Source organism: Syngnathus acus, chromosome 21 (assembly GCF_901709675.1).
Source record: "Syngnathus acus chromosome 21, fSynAcu1.2, whole genome shotgun sequence".
Lineage (NCBI taxonomy): Eukaryota > Metazoa > Chordata > Actinopteri > Syngnathiformes > Syngnathidae > Syngnathus > Syngnathus acus.
In genome coordinates this window covers 8033075-8042737 of record NC_051105.1, presented here as the reverse complement: position 1 = coordinate 8042737, position 9663 = coordinate 8033075, and positions in this window count along the sequence as shown.

The window sequence follows — 9663 nt, the reverse complement described above, 5'->3', positions numbered from 1 at the left end:
CTGACTTGGGGTCCCTTTGCACTTATTTTCATCTGTCCAGTTGTAATTATGCAAGGAATAGGCTTTATTTTCCTGGAGTTGGATATTCCGCCACAGTCTGAGCAAAGCTCCTGAAAGCCAAGGTGATAGATCAGCGTGAGATCTCAGGAGTATGCCTGAAATGGGTCTAAGAATGATTGACACCTGATAGTTTGTTATTGCATATAATAAATCAATGACTCATCATTCAATTTACCCCAAATGAAAACAAATTTCAATCTAAACAAATCATTTGCAAGCGATGCTTGTTGAGCATGAAGCGGGCCGTGAGTGGCCTACTGTTACTGGTAAAGATAAATACAATACTGTTAGCTAATGGCAGGCTCAGGTCTTTGTTTAGTCTTATCTACGCCTCGCGTTAAGAGCTTTCCGAACTTGGAGCAACCCACCGATTACGGTAGCGTACGTACTGTGCTGTATGCATGCACTCAAGAAAGACCGCTTGCCTAGCCTACATAGAATGAGACTTGAAAAGGATTTCAGAGCTAATTAATACAATTGCTTTATGATGATGCCCACTTTAACTATCTAAGCGTGTATGGCTACTGACTCCATGGCAAACACTGACAAGTGTGCCGCCATGAAGCACATCTATAAACATGAACTGTACTTTATTAAATGAACAGGATACAAAATAAATTTGTCACCACAATGAGATGCATGTGTATGTCTTAAAAATGTGTTGCCTAGCATTCTTGTTCACTGTAGCAGAAAAAAAATAAATAAATCATTCTCTCACAAGCGCGAATACCATGACATCATATTCATGTAATAGTAATATTATTGTTATGTAATGCTCATTGCAAATTCCCAGTTAAGGAACAGGCAGAAGGGTGAAAAGGCATGGTGTGAATTTAAATTTAGAATAGAGAAAATGTGCCCACTTTATTTATTTATTTATTTATTTATTTAAACTATCAATGAAACATCAGGACCATAATCTTGCACCTACAAGCCTTGAACCAATTTTAACATAGATCACAGCACGTTGCCGCTCCGGCTGGGTGATGAATATTTATTCAAGCGTCTACAGCCAAATAATTTGTTCACGGAATGGTTTATCCAGGAGTCTGATTTATTTGAGACTCAGATGCTTTCACTTTCAAACGTGCTGCTTGTATTGTGAGGATCATGATTACTTTTAATCAGTGCCCGTTCATGACTGTGGCTGTGTTACTTTCAATCTGTCGTCTTTTTGTGCTTTTCCAACTGAAATGACCTTTTAATATGAATGACTTATTTGTAGAGACATTTTACGCTAAATTGATTTGGATATAGCATATCACAAATCTTAAAGTAGAACTGATCCAGAAAAATCTTCAAACCTAACATGCATATCATACAACTTTAGTGGAGTTTAACAGCATGTTAACATTTATTCAAGTGTTGCAAAAAAAAAAAAAGCACATGCATAATTAATCAACTTCATCATACATGACTTTGAAAAGTCCCTCCCTCAGTTCCCAAAAGCTTATGTGTCGTCAAAAGAAAAGATGATGTAGCAAAGCGGAAACAAGGCCCCAGTCCCAATGCAGTGATTGTATAAAATGTGCGATACAATGATTACCAATGCATAATTAATGCACACCCAATATATTACAGAGCAGGTGGGAAAATTCAAACAGTAAGCAGAGTTTATTAAGAATCTTTCAAACTTCCCTGGGCGACGATATGAGCTCTATTTATACGAGTGCAGTCTGTTTGTGTGCGCAGATGCTCGCCGTGGCCTCTTAATAGTGACAACATATCACGTTTGCCTTTCCGCAGATTGATCAAACCCATTTGTGCGTGTCAACATGCACCACTGCTCTGGCTTCACGTCAATATTTACAGTCCTGTTCTATATTATTCAGCCGTGTGTTGTTTCGTTTGAGGAGACAAGCTGGCGGATGACGGTGACAAATTAGCGGGCTACAAATATTACAATTAGTGGGCGGCTGAAATGGCGTATTTTTTCTCCTCTTGATTAGCAAAGGCCTGATTCTCAGATGCTTCGAAAAGATTATCCTGAGTGATTATCCTGTGAAGTGCTAACACTGATTTTCCCCCCATTGTTGATGTGCTCACAAAAGCATGTGTGGATTTTTGATTTTTTATCTACATGGCCTGTCTGCAAAGTGAGTTACAATGAGAGCAACATGTCCGACATGGCATCGCTAGCTGAGCAGAATCCTGAATTCAGAGAGTGACAGGTTAGCAAATTATTTTGTGATGAGCATTTCGCTCCCAACAGGTTGCATTTGATGAGACAATTAATAAATCCTGTTAGTAGCTCGGTAAAGGAAAGCAGACAGCCGCCAGCTATGAGGTTTCATTGGTAATTAAAGTCCCCATAAAATGAAAATAAATGTCTTCTAACTTTAACCCCTACAGACAGAAAAGTTGTGTGCCAACTTTCAATGATTCATAAAAAGAAAATGGTCACTTTTATGAAATGACATCCAATATTCAGCTTTTACAAAGACACCAGATACTAAACGACAGTGATGCAGTGCAAACCGCAACAACAATAATAAACAAATCAATACATTATCTTTGTGTTACGATAAGCAGTTGTCTCCTAATGTGTGTCCATTGATTGTACCGAAACTAATTACATTTCCCTTATATGTGCTCCATTGAGTGCACTCACTCCATTTGCAAGCCATTCTATTCATATCTTTTGTATACCAGCGGAGCCCATGCTGTGACCTTGGTGGTGTTGACAAAAGCTAGCTCATCTCAAAGCTTTGCTTGATGACACTGAATTGGAGCTTTTTACGCTCTGAAAGTAGCCAGCAAACAAGTGGCCTGCTGTCCTTGCCATCAGTGGGCGTTTAATGCTCGTCAGTACGTGGTCAGTCAATGTCCCCATCAGTGATGTCTTGGGAATATAGTGCAAGGGAGTATTACAGCATGCGTAATATTAAGGAGGGAGGCCTACCCACCTAAGAAACACTTCTTGAAAAATTAAAGGTGAATCTTATTTCCAAGATGCATCTTTGGGAATAAGAAGAGCGCGATTGTATGGCTGCATTGCTTCTCTTTAGGAAACTACCTGAGGTGGAGCTGTGAGTTGATATAATAATATTATACTCCAACCAGCAGCCATATTTAATTATAATTTATCATTGCAGAAATATTTTATTAATCCCTGGGGGCGAGGGGTGTAGTTGATAGTATGATTATTATTGTGGGACTGCCTCATTATATTGGTTACCTCATTTAGCTTCCTGAGCACCAAATATATTAGAAAGGGCTCCAGTATGACACATCAGTGTAAACTACTGGCAGAAGTTGTACAGTATTACATAAAATTCACTTCATACAACTATTTTGATCTAACCCTTGTCTTTTGGGGGTGTAATTCTACTGCTGACCACTAGATGGTGGGCTCGTTAGATATTTACACTGTTTACACAAAATCTTTGTGTGATCCATTGCTCCTGCTCTCAATAAGTGTGTATAATTTAAATTTTAGTGTGTTTAAATGCCATAAAGGCTACGGAGCGATGGAGGGGGGTTGGGGTTACTGTATCTTCCATATGAAAATGTGAAGTCTCCCTTTCTGGTGATGACGGACGGGCAGCCTTGTTGAAGGGACGGTTTGACAGTGAGGGTCTACGGTGGCAGCCCATCCTTAAAAATATGAGTCAGGCACATCATTTTGACTGCATTCAGGTGTTGAATAATGCATGCAGGCTAGCTGCATGCATCAGCAGCAGATGCCCAAGCCTCAGTGGAGTCTGCTCCATGCACACTGCTGCCAGCCCATTTGCAGCAACCACAACACTGGCAAGCCACCAAGACCAGAATAGCGGTGACTTGAATAGTACGCCCATGCTAACCGCCCTTCACTTAGTGCTCGGGCAAGATGGAGGTGCGGGGATTCGCACCTCATCTTGATTGTAAAGGAAGAGCAATGAGTTCACTTTCACGGTTCATTTCATTCACAGTTCCAAGTGACAACACGTTGCTTCTTCTGCGACGGCCACCAGCCAGCCAAGATGATTAGATCTCACGTTTGAACAGGATCACTTTTGGGCAGCCTAATAATCACGGAGCAAACCCCCGAGGCAACACACTCGAATTCTGCCACATCAAAACTTCACAAAATGAGAACAACACTCATCGGAAGCCTTTGAACAATTACGCCCAGCAAGCTAATAGTCCCCTGATGTGCTAATAAGACCACCTACCATAGACTTATGGGCTTAGCATCGCAATGGTTAGCTTATAAGCTTAAGCGTGGTCTGGGGCTAGTATAACCTCTTTCGACTTCTTTATTGAAGGCGGTATGAGGAAAAAAAAAAAAAAAAAAGACTACAAATCTGCACAAATGCAGAGAAATAGTGTCTATACATTATTATGCTTCCATCTCATTTAGTGTCACTAAGCTAGGCTCCAATATTTAGATGAACATAGATCAGGCGCCATTGAAATATACGATTGGATGTGTTTTGGCAAAACAAGCTTTGCTGATTGTTCAGCTGAGTCCAAGCAAGGACACTTCAAATGTCTGACATCTTCCTAAGGGTTTACACAAGAAGAAACCAGAACACAAAACATGAATCGACTAACTTAACGCAACAAAACTAATACGGAAATATAAACAAGACCTGTGAACCTCTGCGCTTCGTGGAACAACCGCAAATAATTAGTTGGCTTCACAAACCGAGACCTTGGATGTTCTTTCAGGATCAGAAAAGTCTATGAAAAACATAGCTTTATTCAAATTGCATTCATGTGCACTGGTCATGGCCACATATGCCTGGCAGTCATAAATCAGCTCCCGCTATTCAAAAGGAAGACTTAGGAGTCCTTGCAGAGAGCTGAAAAGAATGAGAATAAATGACACCCGAGCCGCCTCCCCAAAAAGTCATCTTTTCCAAATAAAAAAGGTTAAAATGATTGCAGTTCTGTTTTAGGGCGCAATACCGACACAAAGAGGTGTATATACAGGCTGGAATGAGCAGAAAAAGAAAAATGGCAATGGAAGTGGCTTGTAATCTGAAATAATTAGTGCTGGCTGTCCAAAGGATATTTACACCTGAATGCCCTGAAGACCACATGCCTGCTAATCAACAGACTTTTCAATCAGGCCCATTTTTCCTCACAACTCTGACACAAAACCAATTAGACGTGGCGCTGAGGATCACTTATCAGGTTTCACTTTGCCCTCAGCTGCTGCCACCGTTTTTTTTTCGGGGTTCTCATATGCTAATGAATGAATCACTTTGAACGGTCACCGTGCATCTTTGGCCAACCCGGAGTTTTGTTGACGATGTTACCGGCGCTATGCAATTGCAATTATTTGTTGGCAACAAAAGCTGATCAAAAAGGGCCATTTTGATGACAATTTATCAATATTGGATGTAAAAAGTGGGTTTTTTTTTACATTACTTGGGCTTAGACCATACCTGTTTTTATGAATATGTTACTAAAAATGTTCACGCAAAGAAATTCATTAAAATGTAAAGCCTTCTGGTTGCAGCTTAAGAAGAAGAGGGAGTTTCACAGCTGTGAAATGAGGTTTTGTGCAGGTAGCTGAGCTGAAGAGCCAGCACGGGTGAATGTAGCAATTAACCCGGCGCTTCGTCAACGCTGACAGAAGCCTGCCTCTAATGATGCCTTGCAGTTACGGTCCAACTCCTTAAATGAGGGAAGAATCAGCAAAAAAAAAAAAAAAGAGCTGGAACACTGGACCGGAGCAAAATCTTTCAAACACATATGAGGAAATGTTATGGTCCAACAAAACAAAAAAGGTTGTCTACGTGGTCCTGATGGTGTTAAATAAGAGGCATTTACTGTAATGCAAAGCCCAATAAAAAAATAAAAATTACATTTAAAGGAAATCCTGCTCCAGTAACCAAATTGCTCATTTGAAGAGACACAGAGACAGAAACAAAGAAAAAAAAATGTATGCTTCAGGCTCATTTGTATACACGAGTGGGAGATATTTTTCATACTCGGCACTTTGCTTAATGGGCTCTGACAAAGCCATTGGCGGCCTTTATTTAGATGCAGATGACTTCCTCTACTCTGGCTTCCTGTCATTGCCACAGTTGCTTGTCAGGGAGAAGGAGATGGGTGGAGAGGAGGAGATTTGCTTGGAGCTCCCCCCACACTGATAGTCAACATGGCTGCCTGTCAGTGTCTCTCCTAGCTCCATCTCAACCGCCTTTGGCTAACACCCGTCACGCTTTAAGTTATATCCATCAATGCAGCAATAAGGGACCAAACCAGCCCCCTCTCAATCTTTTCAGGAATTCAGGGGCACTCACACACTCTTGTCTGCCTGTCTTGATATTTATAGGCTGCTGGCAGGTAAAGGGTAAAGGGGATTGTGACTAGTTTAGAACTTTCTCAACAAGCAACACGGCAACGCTATAGCTGCCTGCCACTGTTGGGACACAAGCGAGGAAAAAGTCAGATGGCAAAGCCATTGTTTTCGGTGTGACAACACAATACACTGTGTGACTGCCAGAAAAATAAAAATCAACTCGTATTCTGAATTCCATTGCTGTATCGCATACAGATATTGTTTCTCAGCCTGGAAGTGCTGATAAGAATGCAACCGGCGTACTGCAAGTGCAGGGTTTCCCCTATTTTTGGCCTGTGTGTGTGTTTGTAAGGGGTTTCAACATTAAGGCAACAGTGCCCTCTTGGAAAAATAATAAGCTCCACAGTAAACCAGACAAACCTCCATCGGCATCGCCCGCATTCCTCTAAACATGTTTCAATCCAATTTTTCTGTCCGCACAAGTCATTCATCTTAAATAATTCACCTCCCACGGGTCCGCTGTCACCAAAGGTGTGCCCCAGGGCTCTGTTCCGAGTCCACTTTATTCCATACTAACTCATTCCCATCTGCAACCTCTTCCACAAATACAAGATCAGTTTTCACAGCTACCACTTCTACCTCTCCAGCAAATCCAACTCTCCCCCAACGTCCCATTTTACAGAGCAGCTCACTGAATTCAATCCTTTTAGTGTGAACTTTCTAGCTCTCAACAGCAAGAAAAAATCCTCCTAGATGGATCTAAATCCACACTTGCCAAAATTAAGTTTCCCTACTGACAAATCTATTTCCCCCTCTGGAACTTGTTATTATTTGAACTATGCAACACAGACTTCATTTCGCTGTTAAAAAAAAAAAGAATTTGTGCAACAAACATGACCAACGGACATGCCTGTGTTTAACCGGATGCCCTTCGAGTTTAACTAGTGCCGATTGTGAAGTCTTTTAATGGGCAGTTTGACATTTCCTTTGATGGTGAACAAATGGGTAGAAAAGAAATTAGCTAATCACTGAATGTCATATGGGATTTCTGCCCAACGTTTACCATTGGATAATAACATGAGGTCCCCTGTGAGACAAAACGTAATCACAATGAGTTGCACAGTGAGGTTTCCATTTCATAGCTCAGATGTGCAAATGGAAGCTAATCTTCAGCACCGAGCGTCAAATTCTCTTCCTCCGCTCCTTAGATTAACGCAATCCACTCGGGGTGATGCTAAGTGATTTTTGCACGTCCACATGACGACCAGAGGCCCTTTGAGAGATTGTGATGACTTGTGATGGAGCCCAGAAAGCTTTAGAGTTAGCAGGGAACACGACTTCAAGCAAAGAACTTCAAAGTGGGCTACACGGCCTTGGGCAAAGACTCGCTGCGCTTTCAGCTAAGGTCAGCAGTGAAGCCCTGTTGGACTCACACCTCTTTCATTTGAAACGCGTCGACTACTTTGAGGCATGGTTACACTTGATGGATTCTCAAAGGCTTGTCACTATGTGAATGGCTTAAAAATATTACACTGGAATCAGAAAAAAAAGACACGTCTGGACTGCTAGCCAATCATTCAGTGTAAAATGACTAAACACACAAGCTAAGCTAATTGAGCTAATTCAAAGACTGCAGCTCTCTGCTTGACTAATTAGATTATGGATCTGAAGCACAATGTCTTGACTGACGATAGTTAAAAGAACCCATTTACTACTTTGTTTTCGCGATTGATTGCAATTAGTGCAGCTCAGCCGACTGAATTATTGGTCTGAGCACAGAAGATACAGGATCACTAAAAATACGTGCCTTTTTCAGTGCTATGCATAAAAAAAAAATGTTTTTAATTGTCACTTTACATAAGGATGTAGCACTTAGAGAACACTTGAAATTGCGCGAGTTCAAAAGATACTTCAGTGTGACATCCCCCCCGAGGTTGAGGCAGTAGAGTTGAACATTTTAAGTGCAGCAGGTCATTGAAATTCATGTGAATTAGGCATTCAAGTGAGTTGATCTGCTAGCTCTTTGGCCAGTTCCGCTCACATGAGAATTTAGTTGGATGTCAGATTTCATGTAGGGTACTAATTAGTAGAGAAAAAAAGAGGACATTTTAGAGATACTCTCTTGGCTGTATTTTAAAACAATAGCTGCTTTGAAATGGCAAGTAACTCAAGCACAACCTCAAAAGTCAAAAACTGCAATCGGGGAAATTGCTCGACTGTACCCTCGAACTGCTCGGTGCTTTTTGGCAATTCAATTTATGAACTCTCAATATGTTGCCATCATAAAAGCTTCATCATACAAACAAGAGTTTTAACATAACATCATACATGTGCAAAAGTAAACAACCCAATGTAGTATATTGAAAAAATATATCACAAAAATTCAAGAAATTGCAAATGTACCCTTAACTTTTAGTAAAGCAGATTGATATTGAAGGTTGTGATACAGAGTTATTTTGGTTGGTAGTATTTCACACTAGATCTCATTTAGCAAAATGAGCTAATTCTGCCTGAGGCATCTCGACAAGACTTTATTCAAGAAAATATAAGTGTCAACACGAAGGAGACAACACAAGCGCTAATTAGGCCTTGTAGGTTTTGCTTGTACAACAAGTGACCTACATTGAAGGGGACGAGTGTTGTGAAGCTTCACACTTGCGCACACACAGATGATTTTCCCGCACACAAAGTCACAATTTTACTACATCCCAAACGCTCTGGCAGCTGACTGACTTCATTCCTAAAATGGCAACCAGGCCTTTCCTGTCCATCACTGCCATGCGAGTTGTTTCTCCATCAGCTGTCAGTCAAGTGGCACCCCGGCATGACCCTCCTCCAATCCATTTCTCAAATAGACATCAGAGCAGTACGCTACATCACCACCTTCAGTGTCTAAGCTCCAGGCAAGTCTCCACATCACAAGCACCTAATTCATAAGCACTGTTTCCCGAGGTGACCCACTTCCTATCAGGGCCTATTTGTGATAAATTATTAATTGCACTTGAAACCGCTTGCTTTCCCCGTGTCGTCGATGCTGATTGAAATGATGACTACGACCTTGAGAGACCAACTGTTACTCAGGTCTGTAAGCAAACAGCATTGTTACTTTATTTACCTCTCTGAGAGGGCCAATACATTTGAAAACGCTCAGTATGATGCAGTGCAGTACAAAGCTCAAGCATATCAATAAACAGTGATAAATTAAAGGGCAAGCCTCCATGATAGTCTTAATCAAATCTGAGCATTATTTATCATCGTCTTATTCGTGTGCCTTATATGGTTTGGCTGTTGAACGTTTTTTTTGAACAAGTGAGCCCTCTGGTGGCTATTAAGTATATTGGATGTGTAATTCCACACGGTAT